The 20,227-nt window shown below is 38.6% G+C and overlaps 1 protein-coding gene across 3 annotated transcripts in view; it reads left to right on the top strand.

Annotated features, from left to right (window-relative positions):
- Nucleotides 1-20,227, top strand: part of LOC150088469 (protein trachealess-like) — a 369,924-nt gene that overhangs the window by 99,176 nt on the left and 250,521 nt on the right. The window contains exon 1 of one of the 3 annotated variants that reach the window (XM_090369531.1): nucleotides 6,125-6,225. The exons of the other annotated variants lie outside the window; for them this stretch is intronic. The gene's annotated coding sequence lies outside the window, so the exon portion shown is untranslated. Of the gene's footprint in view, nucleotides 1-6,124; nucleotides 6,226-20,227 lie in introns of those variants that run through there. 3 annotated transcript variants of the gene reach the window in all.

The following is a 20,227-nucleotide window of genomic DNA, read 5'->3' as shown; positions in this document are numbered from 1 at the left end:
GGGAAGAAAACAGCATCAGTGGTAGATATATAATTTTCTTTACTGATTTTGATCAGTAAGTCGCAAATAATGACTAAAACAATCAAAAAGTAATTGAGTTTACTATTGCTTGGTGGTTTGTTTGTATTCACACAGTCAGATTAATGTACATAAATTATTAGAACCAGAGGAATAAATCTTTATTGTTTGTACTCGCAGATAATTTATGACCGGAGTTTTATTATTTTAATATTCATTTCACGTAGAAAAACTTATTAGCAATCTCTTCATTGTGACTTTACTCGGGGGAAAAAAAAAAAAAAAAAAAAATCCAATGTAAGTCGCGTACAGAATTCACGTGCAGCGCCTACAAGGAGCATTGCATACCACGAGGAAGACGAATTTTTCCATTTGAGTTTTGACAGTGCGGTCCCATTTGTGATTTTAAGAGGGAACATGCAAGGGATCGTAATGAAAGAACATCTAACATATGCGGAAGAGGAAATAGCTTGAAGAAAATTCCGTGACCTTCTCTTCCTTGAAATGGCAAAGCAAATGAAGGTCCTGGACGTCACGTAAAAGCTATAAATACACTTAGAAGAGTTCGCTGCAAAACGGATAAATATGTCATATACAGTTCTATTGCAAAAAGGAAAAAAAAAAACCTCAAATGGCGAAGTCCATGTAATATAAAGGAAGTCCTGTTTTGTGTGCTGGAGTTTTAAATATCCTTCACGGTTGGAAATTGAGGAAACTACTGCTTGAGAAGATATATCTATCATCTATTTACCGCAATAGAACACATCCAAGGTTATCTTGTTATATTTTAGTTATGAGAAATGGATTGCTTTAAATAAAATAGGATGTTCTTAATCGTTAGGTCAAGAGACGAATATTTTATCTTATCATCGAACGAAAAACGTTCTTGTTGGGTTCTGAGAAGAACTGACACTCTGTGTCCAGTAGAAAGCGTGATACTCACTTTCTTTGTTGGATTAGACACAATTATGGTGTTGGGTAATGTTTGTTCCTAATTAAACATGTTCCCATTTTTTTTTAAAGAAATATCTATAAAAAACTGTATTATTTAAATTTGTTGCGAAAAAGTATATAAAAATTCTCTTTTATTTTGCATAACAGTTATTTTAGGCAAAATTCTGTTCACACACCTTTTCTTTTCTTTTTTTTAAGGATAAACAGAATTAAATTGAAATCTTGACAACTACATCCGGTAGTGATAGCTACCGGAAGTGATGAGTATTTAGCATTATTTCAAACGCATTTTGTAGATGGGGTAAAGAAGTTTTGGGCAAAAATAGATCAAAAATGGGTAAACTTGAAGAGACTAACAGATATAAAAGACTTATTTTGCTACTTACTGACCGTGTTTTAATAATAATGTATAATTATAATCGGAGTTTTTTCATTGGAGTTTTGACAGTGTGGTCCCATTTGTGATTTTAAGAGCATGCAAAGGATAGTAATGCAAGAATAGTTAACATATGCTGAACTTTGTACTTTATACGCAGTTTTTTGCTTTTTTAAAACTGGAAAGAAATCGGTAATGGAAAAAGAAACAAAAGGTACGCTCATAAAAATGGAAACCAATAAAAATTTTTCTTCCTTGATAATTTGAAGGATTTCTCTTATCTCCAAACAAGTTTTGCAGGAAAATAAAACTTGGCATTAATGGAAACTATCTTCGATGTATAAACTGTCGTGCAAACATGGTGTACGATAATTTTCAATTATTTGTACGCAGAATTTAAAAATTTAACGTACATTCATTATGGCAATTGACGCCTCTTAACATGAGTTGCCTTGATGATAATCCAAGTATCTCCAACAGCATATACAGTTCTTTTCTGATTTACAGACAAGGAAATGCAAAGAATTAGTTATAAGATTGATATAATATTAATAATCCTTTTCACACAGTCTTAAACAGGTTGTTCGAAAAAATAATTCTTTATTATTCAATTAATTTGTAACTTAGGATATAAAACGAAATTAAATTTTCTGTTTATACTCCGGGACGAACACACGGTCAGAGGAGTTCAGAAGATTGAGAGAATACAAGAAACAGCATTGTATTTAGCAGTCATGAGCTTGAAGTCCAGTTATTCAAAACACGATTAATTCAATTATTATTATAAGCGTTACATGCACGATTGATAGGTGGCGCCACAATCGAGTGCAAACCAAAATTGTGACTATATAAAAGAAAATATGGCTTATTTTGAGGGGAGAGGAAGAAGATTACGTTAAGGTTATTTATGCATAGAATTTAACGAATAAAATGAATTAATCTCCATAATTCGGGTAGTATTTATTGCTATTTTCCAATGAAAGTTTCTTTTTGACACTGTTATATATATTAATTACGAATTGTAGGCCTGGCCTAGCAGGTCAAAATCATCCAGGACCTTGCGCGCTAAGTTCGCTACTATCGCTCGTGAGTTACGGTTTAATGACATGTATCATCTTATCAGATTAAGATCCCGAATAGTGTACCCCCCTCCCCCATGGCCACATTCTCAAGGGGTCGTGTAATGGCCAACAGAAATACTTCTGCGAAGTGAAATATGAGCATCAGCTTTTCATGGCACGCTAACTATAGAAACAAGGCTTGCATATCTATCCAAAGCACACACGTGTGTGTGTGAATCGACCCCAATTTGCATGCATGGACTGAACTATTATTTACAACACAATTTTATTCTGACGGGAACAACTGTCATCTGCAATAAAATTTCAAATTTATTTTGGAGTTGTTGAGTTGGGTATATTAGTTGACAAACTCAACCCGATGTCACGAACTCTTCGAGCATAACTGCTACGGAATTATTCTTTGCCGCCCCTCCTCGCCAGTGGGGAATTGTTCTACCACTATCACCTTGTCGTAAAAAAAAAAAGTCAATCAGTATTTCAATTTTGGCTTTCTATGATGGACTTCCTTCTTACGCGTCATTTCCTCTGTATGGACAAAAGTAATAAACATATAGTGCCTCGTGATGAGTAGGCGGAGACAGAGTTCAATTGGCGCGAAAAAGGGCCATTTTCAGGGCCGCTTACTGTTATGTCGCATTGTTCTTGGCAACGCTGTGTCATTAAACCCATTTCTATCTGTCACAACGGCTGCGAAAAGCAAAGAGCTGGTGAAACAAGTGTCGAGCTTCAGAGTCAAGATTATCTGATAGCAGTCGCTGTGTTGGTAGTTCTATCTCGTTCAGTGCGTCCTAAAAACGCACTGTTTGGACATTAAATATTTAATGACCAGCGTTACGGACATCGACAAATTTATTCTCTTTTTTTTTTTTTTTCAGCGGAAAGTTTATTCTGATTTTTTTTTTTTTTTTTATAGTGTCTGCTGGCGACACGATATCTCAAACAGTAAAAGAATCGGACGCCGTTAAAGCGTTGACAAGCGCTCTACAAGATCGCGAGACTTTGGATCGATTACATCTATGAACAATTTTCTCTCTCTCTCTCTCTGTGGCACGACAATTCTGACAAAGTTCATTGATCACGTTTCTCGTCCATATGTCCGCTTAACGACCCGATAGTCAAAATAAATAATAATAATAAACCAATTGAATGAAAGTTAGCAGACCGATTTTCTTTATTCCACTGGCGTAATAAAGAAGAACACAAATGGTGGGTGGATAATCGGCCAGATGAGCAATGTGATTACCACAAGTTAGGGATAGGATTGAATAAACAACATAAGTTTTAATTGATTTATGGGTTGTTGAGTTGATACGTGTTTTCGAGAATTGGGAATCTATAACTTTTTTGTCTTCTGTATATTCGTCAAGGTCTGGAAAACTAACCAAGCCGATGGTTTGCAGGAAACATTTCCTGTAAACAGTTCAAGCTTTAGGGAGAGTCGGAAGAGGAATATGCTTGTTGGATTGACCGCTTCCGCTGGCCTTTAGATCTTTAATGATGCTGGATCCCTGTGGAGGCGGGACGACGTCCTTAGTGCCCTGTCAATAGCTGTATCTGAAGTGGCCCTTCTGATCGTTCTTTGTACGCCTCTTGGTAACTGTCAATTGTCTCGATTTGGAGTTGTTGAGCAGTAGTTGTCATTGCTAGGCAGTCATTCAGTAGAGTCAACTGTAATGCGACTTTTTGGTTAGTTGTTCCTGTATGTTGATTGTCTCTGTGGGTACCATAGACTATTTCAAATCATCGGCGTATGCGAGGAAGTTTAGGAAACAGTCCAGGAAGGACTTCTTACCCCAACTTCGAGGGGAGGGGGCGTACAAGCCTCCACCCTAGAAAAAACACATTTTAAGAGGACTTTAGAAATTTCTCCATTCACTAATGGGAATCGAAACCAGACCTTTCCAAACGAGTAACAAACAATTCACGTTAAGGATGTATATTGAATTGGAGTTTTTGAGTCTTGGGGAGCTTCTTTTTAAAGACTGGTTTGATTGCAAGGTCATGGGTTTATAGTGTTCATGTATGAAGGAGCTGTTTAAAAATGCTCAGAATAAAGTCAGCTTTGTATACGGAGCAGATTTTTAATGCAAAGACTGGAAAACAGTCGAAGCCCACAGTACAATGTTTATTACCTTGTTTAATTGCTCTTTGTGTGAATGACTTTCTGCATCATTCTTGTTGGATGCTATTTCCGAAGAGGGGAAAAAGGATAGCGAGTTCCTTGGTTACTATCAGAAGGGTTGTGACATCCACTCTTGAAATATTCTTATACATGTCACGGTTGAGAATTTTTATGAACTAAAATTCTCTTAGACTTCGTGAGCTAAATCTTCTTAGGGGAAGGACCAATGCCTATACCTCTGCAATAGATGTTGATGTTGGACCTTCCTGTTTATTCTGAGAAAGCGGAAGCTTTCCCGATCGTGTAGGTTGCGTGTCATATGTTTTCTACTGCTTTTCGATATTAAACCACGAATGTCTTCGTGGTGATTCTTAGATTCTCGCTGTTGCTGTGTTCCTTAAATTTACCGTGAGCTCATGGGTTGCAATAACTGTAGTCTTGTTTAGAGCTCTCAATCTAAGTGCGAGAGACGACAGAGGACTATCTAGTTTTAAGAATTTGCTTGAGAATACAAAATGGATTGTACAGAAGTCTGCCAGGACCTCATAATGAACAGATCCCTCCACTAAAAATTCCAAAGGAGCACGTGATAATCATATGGTCACTGCAGAAACAAAAGACGTTTGCCATAAGTTGTACCTCCTTGAAGATTAACGCAGGGGTTTTTTCTGCTATCATTGCACTGTTTGGAATCCCGTGGAGTCTGTAACGCGTAAGGTATTGTTCATATCAGGCAGCGCTTTCTCATACCTGATGGAGCTCATTTTAAAATATCCTAAAATCTTTAAAATGGAAGAAGGAAAGACAGATGCGGCTACATAAGGAGCTCCATCCTTGAAGTATCCTTGTGATCTCGTGATAGGTATACAAGGCATAGCTGAGTGCCCCATCCCGGCTTTTCAACGTCGCAGGAATAATTTAATTCTTTGATTGTCTCACATGAATCCTAACCAGATATTAGAGCAATTCTATTTCTCCTGCGCAAATTAAAGGTAGATCTTTCGATTTTATTTAATTTCTTGATATAAAATCGAAAAGTCTCACTTGGCACTTTGTTTCTCATATTCTAATATATATTTTTTGAATTAATTTGCTTATATAGAGGACAAAGTCCATTCTGCAGCGTATGTTGAATTAAAAAGACGTTCAGTATAATATAATCATGTATCTATATAAGAAAAAAAATAACAAATTCACTGTAATTAAAACTGAAAGAGAAACAAAACAAAAATGGCTGAAATTGGCGCGTTTTTGAAGCAATTTTACGATATATATCCCTCCCCTTTCTATACGTACATAGCACGTATTGTCAATCAACGTATAATGACTGGCTTCCTCTACGAGAGGAAGATATATATACATGGAACTGAAGGCTGTGTGTGTTCAGTTAACCCTAACGAGAACTGATGTGTAGATACGGTATATTGTTACTGCCTGTTGGTGGTTCCGCCCACTTAATAATGGGGTACACATCTACTGGGGGAAATATAAGTTCTCACAATAGCAACGTGTAGTTTTTAGTGCTTTAGTTGTCCGACTCTCTCTTTCTGTGTCTCCAGACAAAAGCAAACATCTTGAATGCTTCGACAGATGAGCGAATACGGGGGTGGTTGGTGTGGTTTAATTATGGCGTCACTTCTAAAAGATGCGACCATTATGTAGGCGTAGAAAAGGTAGGTTTTGGTGTCAATTTTTATCTTCTTCTTCCAAGACTTTCTTTGGACAAGCGGTCGGTCTGCTTTTGTCTCAGAAGGGAAGGTAGTAGGAACGAAGTAGCAAGGCGTAATACTTCCTTTTCTTGATTAATAACCTGGTCAGTATAGAAGCGTAAACTTAGGTACCTCGCTCTCTTTTTTTTTTTGTATGTTTGAAAAGCCATTCACTTCCGTCTTTCCTTGGTATTTATCATTCAATATTAGACCATTATCCGAGGAGGAAGTCCTTGTTTATTAAAATAAATATTCTTCTTTTCTACCTATAAAACATTATTCAGGATTTTTATTTTTAAATTTGTCTTTCAAGCAAGTTTCGAAACGGTTTATTATTTTTTCTCACTGCCTAAACAGCTCTTGAAATATCGCGAGGAATTCTAAATAGAAAAATTATATTATAATGATAATTGGTAATTAAGTTCTACGAGGTCATAGATGGCGCGTTTCCTCGAACTGTGTTTATCGACATGTAGCAATATAGACATTGAAAAACATGATTACTCCATGATAATAGTTAATTAAATTTTATTATTTATTTTTCACATTTAATGAGACGAGTGGTGAAAGGGTTGGCATTGATACAAGGAAATTCAATTTCCAGACCATTTTATTGATCAATTATGGCTACGCATTGTTGGGCAATGCATAGTCACAATTGGTCAATACGAGGTCAAAGCTCTTCGATCCAAGATGGAAACATATGTACAAAAATCGCCGATGTTTCAGTTAACTACCTCAAAGACCATCTGAAGACATCTGCCTCAAAGAATTTCTGGCATCATACAATCTTAGCCCGAGGACCTATCAAATTTCCAACGAAGGCAAGCAGCCCACCAGACACAGTTCTCAGACCATATCAATATACATACGGATGGACTAAAATCGGAAGGTCTTTGTCCTCGGACAAAGACTGCTGCTTTGTCCGAGGTGACCTTTGTCGACGTTACTCCCACGGAAATGTCGTCTACATTGTGGAACTAGTAGATATTCAAATTGCATTTGAATGGGGTTATGTTACATCAATAGTCTGCCTTAAGTGGAAAAGCAACTAAGGCTGTGAGACGTTGGTAATTGCGTGTATTCTTCGCTCGGTTTTCTGGATGGAAATCGCGAGTACGTTGTGAAAAAGACCCATGAAAATTCTTCATATTACTGACGGGATTCGAACTCTTACCTATTTTTTTAACCGGTGTGGGATGATAGTGATTATAACCACTGTGCTACACGAGAGTGCCAGGCATTTGAATATTTATAAACTGCGACGCATTTCTTTCTAATGTTTACACAGATTTTCTCGGTATGTTGAATAAAATATTTAATAGTCATGTAGCTAGCGTTTACCTATAAATAAAACATATACACTGAGTTGGTTTTGCATTAGCAACACGTGCCTAACGTCTTGGGGCGCCTTTTTTCCGTAATAGAGCTCGTACACGCTTACAGACTCTATAAGGTGTTGCAGAGTGTTCTGTGGTAATGCTACCCATGGGTTGCACAATATGTCCAGTCATTAGCATTAGTAGAGACACATGATGCAAGAAAGCAAGCTTATACAGTATCAGCCAAAAAACCATTTCACTGATCCATTTGTTCCAAATGTTTGTCTAGTTCTGCACTGAATTTATTTAAGCTATCAACTTCCACAACAACACATGGAAGTTTTGTTCCGGAATTTAATCAATTACCCGCTGGCTATAGGCAAACTTCCGCACATCTATTTTAAAACTGTCTTTCCTCAGTTTGAATCTATTCTCCCTCAGTTTTGTAATCTGAGCAAGAGGAAGAATGTCATCAGCATTGAGCCTGCTTAATCCATTCAAGGCCTTATACACCTCGCAGGTGCCTAGTCTCCAGAAGCTGCAATTTACAGAACTTAAGCCTTTCTTTAAAAGAGCACCCCTTTGTACCCTTCACCAGTCTTGTTGCCCTTCTCTGTACTCGTTCTGCAACTCTACATCCTTCCTAAAATGACTGCACTGCTCAGAAAACTTCATATCTGACTGCACAATTACCCCCAGGTCTCTTTCTTTCTCCACTACCCTGAATGTAACACTACATAGTTAGTACATTTCTCTGGGGTTACTGCTACCCATATGCAGTACTTTGCATTTGTCAACGTTAAACTTCAGTTGCCACTTCTCTGCCCATATACCCAACTTTTCCAGATCCTGTTTCCGCAGCATACATTACTGTTATTAACAACCCTTCTGTCATCTGCAAACTTCGATATTAAGCTTGATATGACTTTATCAATATCATTGATAAATATACAAAACAACAATGGGCCCAACACCGAACCCTTGGGGGACACCACTAAAATCATTAGTCCACGTAGAGCAGTATCCATTGATTACCACTCTCTTCTCCCATTCAACCATCCTTTTATCCATTGTAGCAACCCGCCCTTAATGCCATACCTCCCCAATTTGTCTTCTATGTGCAACAGTGTCAAAAGCGTTCCTGAAATCCAATTATATCATATCAAAATAATTTTTTGCATACAGTTCCTTTGTGACTACATCGTAGTATCCAATCAAATTGGTCAGACAAGACTTCTTAACAAAACCATGCTACGTCTAAATCATTACTGCTGTCTTGTCTAGATGATCCTACAATGCATCTTTAACCAGTGACACCATTATTTTCCCTGAACATAAGTCAAATTAACTGGTCTGTAATTATTCGTGTCCCCCTTTGTGAATTGGAGATACATTTGCACATCTCCAGTCAGTGGGGACTTCCCCCGAGCCCAAGGAAGCTCTCATAATTATGGCTGAGGGTTTGCATACTTCCTTTGCCACCTCCTTTAATATAACTGGATAGATCCCATCTACCCCTGGTGCCTTTCTTATGTTTCACTTCAACAATTTCTCTGCCACTTTGCTCTCAGTTATTACAAAATCATTTAACTGCCTGTTACAGTTTGATAAACATCTGGCCTTCTCCTTAAATGACTCCTCATGTGTGAATGTAGATGTATAATACTCATTTAGTTCGACAGCTATCTGAGAATGTTCATCTACAGTCAAACCATTGATATCAAATTCATCCCCTTCCTTTTAGAGTTTATGTAAGTAAAGAAGTCTATGCTGTTTTTCTTTGCATCCTTTGCCAAAGATTTTTCATAATCTGCCTTCACCTGCCCAACCTCCTTTGCGACCTGATTACAGACTAGCTTGTATCTAACATAGGCTTCTGTATCGCCTGACAATTTGTGCATCCCATGCATTTTTCTTCTATGTCCCGAGTCTCATTAGTTCATCTCACCTCCATTTGGGCCTAAACCTAGAATAGTATTTCTTAGTTGGAACAAAAAGTCTAGTAGCTTCCAAAATTACTTCCTTCAATACTTCCCATTTAGAATTTGCTGTTGGTAACATCATCAGTTGGTCCCACTGTAAAGAACCTAAAAAATCTGAGCCCACTGTAGTCGCCTGTACGATAGCAAAAACCCTTCCCTTAGCCCTGATGGTAGTTACATCTTTATGTAAATCCCACATCACTGTGATCACTGCCACCTAATGGTTCCTTTATCTGCAGATTCTTAATGCGTGAAGAATCACTGCTGATAATCAGATCAAGAGTATTACTCCCTCTAGATGCCCCCCGAACATGCTGATGTAGAAAACAATCATCCAATAAATCCACAAAAGCCTTGCTAGTCTGTGAGTGACCAACCCACAAATTCCAGTCAATATCTGGGAGATTAAAATACCCTATTATAAGACTCTCTGATTTACTAGCCCGCTCTATTTCTCTGTATAATTGTTCATTGTACTCATCAGAGTCATTAGGCCTATAACAAACTCCTACCCTCATTTTTGCATTCCCAGTGCTTATGTTATACCAAACTAACTCAACATTGTACTGTCCATCTATGTCAACGGCTGCACTTCCTTACATTTTGTTTCTTAACTAACAGCATAACCCTTCCTATTCTATCTATCCTTTCTGTACACATTGTGCTCCCCAAATTCCAATTCTGCATCCCTTATATCTGAGTGACACCATGCCTCTGATATCCCAAATATATCCGCCTTTTATGTCTTGACCAGCACTTCAAATTTATTAACTATATTCCTAGCATTGGTGTACACACAACTATACATGCATCTCTTCTTACTCTTAGTTACTCTAACACAGCCCATGTATTTATTTGTTTCATGACTCCCAGCATTTCCTGAAATCCCCAGCAACTTGCTTTCCAGGCTTCTGCTCATTCCAGTAGAAGCAGTGCAAGAACAATTTCCACCTCTTCCTGCTGCTACTGTTAATCTATTAGAGTGTGAATTCCCCCCCAAGCTAGTTTTCCCACCCACCTAACAATGCATCAGCAAATATTCATGCATCCTTTCTATTTAAATGTATCCCATCCCTGTAGAAGCAATCTCTCTTTTGCTAACGAGCACAGACCACACTGCGAAAAAGTCTACTCCATGAGCCGTGCACAATCCCCCATGGCTGAATTGATTGACAAGGCTCTTATCATATACTCCCTCCTATCGTGTCTGGGCAGGATTGCAGACACTTTCAAATTTAATTCTAACTTGCGACTTTTTTCAACATTAATTTGTACTTGCACTTACTCCACCTGTGATGCCCACACATTGTCAGTTGGATGGTTGTAGCGTGAATGTCCTTCTCCAAAGTCCAAACATGCTAAATTGGGTTGAGATCGGCTAGGTTGGGCGGCCGTGGGAGAACGAAGAATCTATTGTCATGTCCCTGAAAGCAGTTAGCAACTTGCCAGGCTTGTGGCATGGCTCATTGGAAACAGAATTCATCAGACCAGGCGACAAAATTTCTCATATTCCATGATGTTCCGATGCAAGGTGCATTGAGATATTAGTCTTGCTGTTCCCACGTTGTATTGGATGATCAGCTGAGCCATGTGCTGCGTTGCTGCTGTGTTACTAGACAAGACACAAGATACTCACCACACACTGTCCCATGTGTCTTTTGGCTGATTGTTCAATCACTGTTGACCCAGGCATGGTATACTCAAGACACCACAGAACGGGTGCACTGAAGGCGATATTTTAACTCTATTACCAAGCGGTAATAGTAGAGTTCTCTCAGTCCTCCTAGCTGACTGCATAGCTCTCCTAGGTAGCGCAGTCGGTATAATCACTGGCTTCCCCACATGAGTCCGAATGATGCAAGGCATTTTTACGGGCCTTTTTCGCAATGCGGCTGCGTTAATGGGACTCAGGCGAGGGTACGGTTGGGATCATCAAATGGTATCGCTTGTTTCAAATCATATGCATAGAATATTGTGACTCATTATGATGTTAGAATCATTATAGCCTAAAGGATGGGGGTTTCCCGCCCCATTCTTTAGTCTTATTTCTCCTCGATGTGAAAGGAAAACAATCTAAGATCATGGCGAACTACAATAAGATATCTAATCGACTCTGGAATGCCATGATTACCTTGACTGTATATTGAGAAAAATCGTATCCAGCTGTGCCCTACTATTATTCGTTTGCGGAATTCTAAAACTTTTTTAGGAGGATGCTGTTCACCTGTTAGGTACAATCGTGTGTATTAGTTTTAGAAATTTTTCAATAACTTCAGGTAACCCAGAGGGAATTGAAATAGGCCTGTAATCTTTTTGGCACCTTAGGGTTGCTGAATTTTGATATGGGTTCGACGGTGTATATTTTTCCTGACTGAAGAAGGTTCCAGTTTATAAGATCGGGTTAAAAATGTGAAATAGAAGTTTTGCCATATAACCGCGGCGTACTTTGATTACAAAAACAGGGAATTGGTCGTCCCCAGGGTTGATTTAATCGGCAACTTGATCACCCCATTAACATTTCTGGAGTAATTACAATATTTTCCGATTGGGCCCTAGCCGTTATGGTTGATAAAAGTGCTAGCACTCTCAGTGCTGTGCTCAGGTCACTGCAAATGAGGGGTACATTGCATGCGCCGCACCAGGGGGCCCCAATCGGCAGAGCCACCAAAGTCTCAACATAAATAAATGAGGCCCCTTAAGTACCTTTGCATGGCATATTTTCTGATCACTGAAGATTATTTTTGTCCATCAAGAAAATTCAGTTCATATTGCCCGAACACTTCCTGCTGTGAATTCTTGCCGTTTTTGTTGAAGCTCTTAAGAGTATTTTAGCATACACTATAAAGAATACCGATTCCTTTCATCTTTATTATTATTATCATCTGTTTATCCCACAAAAGGAAACCACTCTGGGACGGCTAAGTGCCAGGAGGGTGTGAACACAGAGCAATGGTTTCAGCTTCCTGGGGATTTATCTAAGTTGGTTGCTCCAGAGATTAGATGTTTTTAATGAAGAACTGGCTGGAATTATACAGATTGGCACAAATGTATCAAAATGATGATGCTATATAAAATAATCACAGGTGCTTTTCGATAAAATTGGTTTCTTATACGTATGTAATTTAAAATTACTCTTTATAGAATATAAATTATCGGCATGAGGAAGTGGATCCAGTATACCTGCTAAAGAGATTGAAGATCCATGGAGTCAATGTGAGGCGAGATCTGTTCACAGACGCTGGATCCTTGACACCTGTGAATTAATCATATAAAACTGAATGGTCCATCTGCTTAATCATCTTCGCAGCCCACCATGGTAAATCTAACCTCACTTCTCAGGAACGATGACAACTTCTTGAAGGATAATACGCTATTCCATCGGACCTAAGTGTGTTGTCAGTTGAAAGGGGAAGTTGTTTGGTTAGGTTATATTAGTAAGTTTTTGTTTTTCTTTCTTTGTCTCTTCAGTTCCCTCAGATGCATCCATAGAGGCAACAATTTCCACATTTTCCATAAATAGTCCTCAAAGTTTTGCAATGTTTTCTTTCCGATATTTTTATGACAGTTTATACGCTAATCTGTACAATACAGTGTGATAGTATTTATCGACGTGATCTTAACACTAAGCATGATTGGCCAACGGTCAGTGGGTTTAAAAAAAAAAACTGGCTGAGCAACTCTCGACCGATTTCTCCACGTGATCGTATTGTGCATTGGGCAACGTAAGTGTTAAGTTTACTAGGCATGAAGAATGTTGCCTTTAGCGTGTTTTTTATAAGGTATGAGGGAGTGAAAGCAGGTACAACGAAATCAATATCAGGTATGAGATTTAGTTGTAGAAAACATGAAATCATTCGTCTTTAGAATCTCCCGATAGAAGTGGTTTCGGTGGGTAACCACGATAAGAACATGTACGACAGACAAGAGGGGGTTAGACGAAAGCGAATTAAAAAAAAAAGTCACAATTTTGTGTCTCTTTTTATCGTCAGTCAAAAGAGGTATAGACAATGGTTCGCCAATTACAGCGGTTTTTTTTTCGTGAGTGACGAATCCAACGAACCGACTCAGATGAGGTTATCTGAGCTGACCAAAAGAATAGAGCTGTCAGATTCTACATGCAATATAAAAGGTATTTTTTACAGAAACAACCTCGGTTGCCGTGATAATCTCCTTTCGAGAGTTAAATTACACCTTCAAGGAACAAGGAAAGGTGGTATGAATCTAGTTTTATAGCGCCTCTTAGCATATTGGAAGCGTGACAGAATAACCTGTTGATGTCAGAATATTTGCTAATTCGTGGTTTAAATGTCTGTTGTTTATTATTACGAAGTTCCTGCAATTTCTGTGGTAATGGCTGTCCGTGGTTGATGTGTTTAGCGATGTAAAGGTATTTTATTTACTGTCAATTATGCATAATAAAAATTTGTTTCTTATCTTTCATGTCTTCAGGGAATTACAGATGCACGAGTCTTTTTAATGCTTCTGCAAACCTTGAAGAATCTTAGAACCCATTCAGTGTTCTTTGTTTCCAGTATTTTACGAGGGTTGTGGTGGGTCAATTAAAAAGACGATTTAAGCCTTTTAAAAATTATTAAAAAATCACAGTTGGAATGCGTTCCACTCCCCATTAATCGAAATATTCATTCTTCAAAAAATTCGTTTGTCTTTCAACAGACATTCGTTGATGTTTTGACACTTCGGCCGAATTGAAACAGTCTTTTAAAATCTTTTTTTTTTTCAACGAACCAGAGAACATGAAGCCACATGGTGACAAAACTGCAGATTATTTAAGCTTCTCCCAGCGCCTCTTTTGAAGCAAGTCTTGAATTGGGTTGACAACGTGCGCGTGTACATCACCACGAAGCACGAGGATTCCTTCAGTTTTATGCATCATAAACGCGACATGGGTTTTACTATACCGAAGTGCTGGAGGTTCAGTTTCAGCATATCCTTTCGAGTACTGTTGATTCAAGTTCTTTAAAATCTAACAGCAAAAGACCACCCTTCTGTTTCTCACTAATTTCGTTGCTCTTCTGTGCCCGTTCCGACAGATCCACGTCCTTCCTAAGATGAGGCTTCCAAACCTGTATGCAGCATTCAAGACGTATTCTAACCAATGCCTTTTACAACAGATAATCACCTCCTTATCCCTACTAGCAAAATTCCTGTATATAATTGACAAAACTTGATCGTTAGGCAACACAGCCGCAACCCTCAAGGCAGAATGAGCTGGTTCCAGAGGAGCTAGTTGTCGGTGGCTCTTTTTCAGGGAAACAGGAAATGTATTTTGCAAAAAGGATAGGTTGAATAGGACCAGGGTATGTCTGCCAGGGGTAAAAGTTGATGATGTAGAGCATATATCATCTTTCAAGGGCACAAAAGGCGATACTGTTGTACACGTTGGCACTATTGAAATTAAGAGTAGGAGATCTGCAAATTTACTTAACAAGTTCAGGGCAATGATGAGATAGGACTGGGGTTATGCACTTAGTTAAGAAGCACATAAAATCTAAGGCAGTGCATTCAATAGATATGGGCATGCAGTGCAATGTTCAGTCAGTTTGGTGTTAACGTCTGTTGCAGGGAAAATAATGGAGTCGCTGTTAAAAGAAGTAATGCAGGATCATCTAGAGGCAGCAATTATACTTCAGGCACAGCATGGGTTTGTTAAGGGGAAATCTTGTTTGACCAATTTGAGTGAATACTACGATGTGGTCACAAAGGAAATGGATGCAAAAAATAATTTTGATATCATATACTCGCATTTTAGGAAAGCTTTTTATACTGTGGCACATAAAAGACTGTTGTGCAAATTGAAGCAGTTTGGCATTAAGGGAAAGTTCTTGCTTCTTCGTGGACTGTTATTAGTGGAGTCCTCCTGGGTTTGGTGTTAGGCCCATGGTTGTTTTCTCTGTTTATCAATGGTATTTGTGAAGGCATATCAAGCTTAATGTCCAAGTTTTCAGATGATACAAAGGGTGGGAGGGTTGTTAATTAAATTAAAGACAGAATGCTACTGCAACAAGATCTAGAAAAGTTAGGCAGATGGGCTGAGAAATGGCAATTGAAGTTTAATATTGATAAATGCGGATTGGTCGATTAGTGGAAAATGAAAAAGATCTGGGGTTAATTGTGCAATCAGATATGAAGTTCTCTGAGCAGTGCAGACAGTCTGCCAGGACAGCTCATGGGGTTTTGTCAGTGATATACAGGTATTTTGCTAGGAGGGATAAGGAGTTGATTATATCATTGTATAAGATAATGATCAGGCAACACCTTGAGTACTGCATACAGGTCTGGAGGCCTCATTTTAAGAAGGATATAGAGGTGTTAGAATGAGTGCAGAGATTGGCAATGAGATTGTTGTGGTGAACAAATGGGGTGTCCTTAGCAAGAAAGGCTTCAGTTCTGCAATTGCAGCATCTGGAGACTAGACACTTGAGAGGTGATCTGATTGAGGTGTTTAAGGATTTGAATGAATTGAGCAAGCTCAGTGATGATCGGAGCAACATGGCCTTAGTTGCTAATGCTCCTAAAAACCAAATAACCACAACAACTGAGTGCTGATGGGATTCTTCCTCGTGCTCAGACTACGCACATAAAAGGGCAGAAATTCAAATTGAGGGAAGGACGGTTGCAGAATAAATGTGCATAAGTTTGCCTTTAGCCAGCGAGTGGTTGATTGCTGGAACAAACTTCCATTTGTTGTTGTGGATGTTGAAAGCTTAAAAAAATTAAAGGAAGCTGGACAAACTATTACAGGGAATGAATAGGTGAAATGGGAGTTTCGTTTTTTTTCTACATCTTATTGTAGTGCCACACCCTGAACGCTACCAATAACAACTCTGCCAACCTTTTTATCATCTGCACATTTAGAAATTAACTCTGAAATGCATTAATCGATATCATTTATAAATATAGAAAACTGTTGACCCAGCACTGAACCCTGGGGGACTCCACTAAATAGCATTAGTCTAAGAAGAGCAGTGTCCATTAATAACCATCTCTTTATCCATAGCACTGTCCTTAATGCCACACTTCTCCAACCTGTATTGCATTTTATGTGCAATTGTATCAAAAGCTTTTCTGAAATCCATAATATGTAATGTCAAAATTATATTTTGACATTACATATTTGGATTTCAGTTATGAACTGGAATAGCCACTTATTGATTTACTTTATTCATCAACCGACTTCCTTTTGAATCTTCATTGATAAAAGTTGATATTCCGAACACTGGACTTACGCTATATTAATAACGAAGGCTTATTTTGCACCATAGACTGGAGACCTTTCTAAGAATTATGTTGAACTCCTAAATCCTCACGAATTTTTATAGTACAGATCCTTAGAACAATCCATTTTGTAAACCGCATAAATTAACCAAGAGTTGCATGATTTTTATCTCCTGGGAACTCGGAGTTTTGATCCCAGTGAGCAGAAAACGACCGAGAAATATAAGCAATTACAGAAAACCCGGTTTTTCATCCAGTAAACAGAAAACCGACTGAAAAATATATTCAATTACAGAAAATGCGCTGCTGCCTCATAGCCTTAATTTCTTTGGCGCTTAATATATGTCAGATAACATTTGTATAACGTTGCATTCACTTAGATCTAAAACAAAAATAAATAGAAATATCTCATTAAGGAATATTGAAACTTTGTTGCTAATTGGCATATTGATGAGGCTTTAAAAGTGATCAGGTTTTGTATCGAAACATTAAACAGTTCGTAAGGATGTGGTCGTTCACGCAACCGATGGTATCGGCATAGTCTGTAGCAGCACGAAAATCAAGAGAACGCTTTTTTTTTTGGAGGGGATGGGTCAAAATTTTCTAGCCAAGCAGGGTTATAATTCCAGGTTAACAACCGTAGAACGCATATGGCTCTCAGAGAGCATAATTTTTGATCAGATAAGGGTCGATAACCAAGAAACTTAAAAATATGGAACCCTGTGGTTGAGGTTAGACTACTTGGAGCTAAATCTGATTTTAAAATGCCCAAAGAATGATAAAGAGATCGGCAGATGTCTGTTAAAGAGTATTTTGGGGTGAAGTAAGTGGGACATGCATGATAAATTGGTTGGCTGATGAGGTTGCTGAACTAGATGGAGGACGCTGTAGAGGGCACTGGAAAAGAAGAAGAAAAAAAGAAAAAGTAAAGCCTACTGCTGGTAGCTATTTTGATTGTGGCCGCTGCATACTTCATCATAGGAGTGCATGCGTAATGGCATTCCTTGTGAAAACAAAAAACTGATAGCAGTTGCCCATTTGGGGCTTATTAAAGGAATGTTTGCATTCATAAATCGTGCAATACTTCACGGTTTTGGAGAGGGCATCCTTGCTATAATTTGTGCACAAAATGCGGGTTAGGAATGAACTGCTTTAAAATAAAAACGGTTTTGAAGCTGAGATATGCGAGGGTTTTTATGGTATTTTCTATCAAACCCCAAGACTGTTAAAATGCTCCATGATTGGTAGTATTGTTTGGATATTTTTGTGCTCCCTCGGCTTGAAGAAGCCAGCACTATTTAGAATATAACCAATTATTAATTAAAACTTATTTGACTGTGTACTGACTCATCAGGGCCAGCGTAGTATTTTTTTTTAATAGCTTCTTTTATGCCCATGTCACGTGTTACGAGCTGGACACAATCTTGCGTAGAATGTACGACTGAATCTAAGAATATATGTATGGAATTTTTATAAAACCAGATATGCACATTGTGTTCAGTACTCTTTATGGTATCTTAACCATAAACTCTTTGGAAGAGACGAATATGAGCAGTTTCCAGGTTAAAATTCTTGATATGAAGCGATACATCTTTGCCTCTTATCCGTATTTTGACAAGGTTTGCCACAATTTGTTTGGAAGAGAGAAGAATCTCGTGGGACTTGAGCACGATGTTGAGATTTATGGCCGCATGCTCCTTCTTGGGAAAATGGCGTGACATAGGAAGAGATGTCTAAACGACAAACCTCTGCCCTGACCCGATGGTATAAATTGCCATTTAACTTAATATCTCGGGTCACGTTTTACTCCGGGAACACCGGAATCTCTTTGTACCTTCCGACTGCTTCCTTAAGATAAAACAAGACACATCGCGAATGATTTGCAATGATTTGTAGGCAGGTACGAAGGTCAAGCTTTAGTGCCTGTCAGGCGCCATATCGACGGTGACACCTTAAAGGACCCAGAGGACAATGTCAAATGGTAACTCTTTATTATATTGTCTTACGTGTCTTGTTTTTTTTTTTTTTGTCTTCTGCGCACGTAGTAGGCGCATTTGCGTGTAGATGAAGAAAGAGTTGTGTTGCTCATATTTATAAGTATTCGTTTACAGTGTAGGTGGTCGCTGGTGTTTTTTTTACGCAATTATTAACTTCTTTTGTATAAAACAAGGAACTATCATGCGACAGGGGGAGTGTCTTGGGTGATAAATTAAAAATTTGATCAGCTGTAGGCTGTAACGGCCTGACCTTGAATACAACACACCTGAGGGTTGATACAAAGTAGGGACGGTTGCCTTGCCAATCACATAGTAACATTCAGTTGTTGACTGTATTCGTTTGTTTATACAGTGTTAGGCCTAATGAATCGTAATGGTTTTCTTTCTTGTTATGAAGTTTTTATTTCTGTTAATGGCTGTTAATATTGTTTACTCTCGTTATTATTGTTTTGTATTACCAATCCCTTAATATTATATACATATCGCGCAAAAATTTCTACATTTGAAGTCAGTACATGGCTATCTGTTATCACACCGTGAAGCTGGAATCGAATTGTGCTGACGGGCCCCTTACTTAAGCTAAATTAGTAGATTTCTCTTTCGCTGTTTCCCCCTTCCACCCCTTAAAAAAAAACCTCGCGGTTTTGTAATGAAAATTTGTACACGTTATATAATGTTTAGTGGGATGATTAGGAAGAGGGTGGCGTAAAACTGCAACATTAGTAACTCTGAACGCTTTACCTTTGCCACCGGTGGCTGGTCAAGGTCAAGCTATTAAACTTCAGCTCTTTTCTCCCCCCCACAAATTTTCCCCACCCGTCCGTACCCAGTCCGTATCTTTAGCTATAAACCTTGGTAAGCCCTGCATTCCAACAGCTCCAACCAAGGCCAGGGAGGCAGGTCTTGCTCTCCCAAACCTGTTGAACAACTAAACCAGGCGCCACTTCCTCCTTCAGCCCGGTAAAAGTCGTGTCACCGAATGGCATGCGGGTCGTTGAGTTATATCTTCTGGCGACATAGCGAATGCCGTAATGGTCAGACTGAGTTCGAGTCTGATGATGGTGAGAGGAAGATGCCAGTCTGTTCACGCGATTTTTTCGCACGAATGTGTGTTAAGAATCAGTGTTAAGGGACCACATCCCCCATTTCCTACATAGTATTCTCATTTAAGTAGTTTTGTATTCATATTACTTGAATAATTAGTCCACTGGGTCTAACAATCTCGGCTTAACGTTTCGATTCCACTAATAGCTGTCTTCATCGGGTAAAGTTAATGGAATATATAAGTACTGATTGCCAGCACTGATCATTTATTCAGTCATCTTAATAGGGAAGAGATGTTTCACCTCATTTTTGTTTGCACATGCTCAGTTGCTGATAAGTTACTTGAGCGATTTCCATAATTAGTATTTCTGGATATTCTCATCGG

Source organism: Mastigoproctus giganteus, chromosome 3 (genome assembly GCF_048544385.1).
Source record: "Mastigoproctus giganteus isolate SK-2022 chromosome 3, ASM4854438v1, whole genome shotgun sequence".
Taxonomy (NCBI): Eukaryota; Metazoa; Arthropoda; class Arachnida; order Uropygi; family Thelyphonidae; genus Mastigoproctus; species Mastigoproctus giganteus.
This window is presented reverse-complemented; position numbering and strand designations above follow the sequence as displayed.